This window comes from Orycteropus afer, unplaced genomic scaffold (assembly GCF_000298275.1).
Source record: "Orycteropus afer afer isolate SDZICR_OR568_19922 unplaced genomic scaffold, OryAfe1.0 scaffold00762, whole genome shotgun sequence".
Classification (NCBI taxonomy): domain Eukaryota; kingdom Metazoa; phylum Chordata; class Mammalia; order Tubulidentata; family Orycteropodidae; genus Orycteropus; species Orycteropus afer.
In genome coordinates this window covers 627,844-630,498 of record NW_006922349.1, presented here as the reverse complement: position 1 = coordinate 630,498, position 2,655 = coordinate 627,844, and positions in this window count along the sequence as shown.

The window sequence follows — 2,655 nt, the reverse complement described above, 5'->3', positions numbered from 1 at the left end:
ATGCTTTTGGTCTGTTTTGTATGGGAGAAAATTAATTATATGAAAGCATATGTATTTTAAAGCTAAAGAATTAGATTTTTTTTTTTTTTTTTTTTAGAATCATTCGTCTAGTGAGTAGTGTAGAAGACATTCTAATTGAGTTAAAAAAAGGAAGGAAACAAGTGATGGAGTGAAAGAGATCATACATTTTCTGAAAATTATTTTGCATGAATCTATTAAGAGATTTAAACATGAGGGAAATTAAGCATTTATATTCATTTCATTTCTCTAAAGAGGTAAATAATGAAAGGAGTGATCTTGCTTGAAGAGAAGAATAACTTTAAAAATTCTAATAAAAATACTACTATAATTAATAATAAATATAATAATCAAATAATTTCCATATATTGGCATGATAATGGGTAACTTACTAATATAATATATAATTACACAAAATCATTAGACCTACACCTAATGACCCCTACTTATACAAATGAAAAATACACATTTTCAGCCATCAAAATGACATTCACTAGCTAATCCTTTCTAAAGAATATTTTATTTGAGTAATAAAAATTATTCAATTAGATGTTGCACCTATTTGAACAGTCTCTTCCCTCTGGGATGATGCGACTCACTACACAGGCACAAATGGGATGTTCCAGCTATTAATCCTCTCTGACCTTGATTGGCCTAGCAGTACCAGGACTGGATATAGCAACCTGCAGTGCACTTTGGTGTCAGCAGCCATTTCAGTGCGTCCCACTTTTCCACAAAACTGTTATTTACTTTGATTTCCCTGCATGAAAATGCTACAACAATTATGTCAGGCTTCTACCATCAGTTTCTATAAGTTTGTTAAGGAAAATAGCTCAAATTGTGAGCATTATATTGATTGACATGTTTCAGACTTATATATCACAATTATTTTTCCAGTGTTCAACTTTCTATTTCCTAGAAAATTTGGGAAACATATGCAAATTATTTATATTATCATAGAGATTGTTTGACTCATAAAGTTTTCTTCTGATTTTTCTTGCCTATCTTTATATACTTGTTCTCTTGCTCCCTTATCCTTCTACTCTTTCAAATCTTTTTTCAGTATACTTTCATGCATAGAGATAAAAACAGACATACTCCCTTCTAATTAAGACAATGATTCCTAAAGTCCTGGAATTGATTTCAAACAATTCTATATGCCCATCCTATTCCAACGGGCTTGCCAACTGGCATTTAGAGTAAATCATTATTGGAACAAAACTCTATTATTTATCATTTTTAAAACTAAATGATTTTATTTTTGGGAGAAGACTTTGTAAATTTGTAAGATTTTAGCTCTTGTTCATGTTGCTGAAAGACAGACAGATATCAATGAGTCCCAAGTTGGAACTTCAGAGAGGGTCAAATAAAGCATGCAAATAGTCAGAATCCTGGGAGAATAAAATATTATAGTTGACAGAATATTAGATTAAATGATACATCAGGAATTACATAAATCAATAATCTCATTTTAGGAATGATAATAAAAAAATGCCTCAGAGATACAGCATCATGCCAAAAATTTTAAATATCCCTGAACTTGGGATAAGGATATTTGAGTGAAGAAGCAATTGCACCTTTTCCTATGTCCTTGGACATAGAATTCTATTCTTGGAAATTGTTCTTCCATCTGTTAAACTTTTCGCAGTCATCTCTGAGATTACTTCATACTTCAATGTCATGCAATGTTGAGTTCAAATGATGCTATCATATTTTCTGCACTTTGATTCTTATTTTTTAAAATGCTTTATTATATTTACTTAATAAAAAATTCTATAATTATTAGCAATGTCAATTTAATATGCTTATTTGCTACCAAGAAGTAAGTAGAGAAAATAATTTTTAGAGCATTTCTCTTGAGATTCTTTAAGGCTCTCTGGGATACCACTAAACAAAACTTGGGAATTATGGACATAATAGTCTATATTCCAGGGCAAAAGATGTTGACGTAAACACCAAAGTACAGGCAGAGACAATTGAATTTATCCAGAAAGCATGTGAGGAGATCACAATCACCCGAGATTACAAAATCAATAGGGACAGCTTCAGAATCAGATCTCTTCCTAGATTGGGAAACAAACACTGCTCCAGTTATCTGACTCACTACGATGCATGGGGAACTTTATGCTGTTTCACACTGAAAAATCACCTGCGGAGTATAACATTAAGGAAGCAGAAATAGATTTCCCTACATTTTTCACTTTCATGGCACTCTTCTGGCAGAAACTAAGTATATTCTCATTTTTTTATTAAATCTACATTAAATAAAGTTTCCCTATATACCATTACCAATACACTTCATAATCCCATTTTAAAAAGCTCTAACAGATCTCTGTTCCTAGATATTCTAATGATATAGGCTAATTTGGGATAATTAAGATGCCTATTACCATGGGAGAAGAACAGCATCACTACAAAGACAGCAAGCTGGATTCAGTAGAGGCTGTGGGATGAAGAATGTTGTTGTTGTTGTTGTTTGCTGTCGAGTCAGACCCGACTCATAGCGACCCCTCCTTGGGTTTCTGAGGCAGTATCACTGCGGAAGTAGATTGCCCCATCTTCCTTCTGAGGAGTGGCTGGTGGACTTGAACCGCCAGGCTTCTGGTTAGCAGTCAAGTGCCGTAGCCACTATGCTAC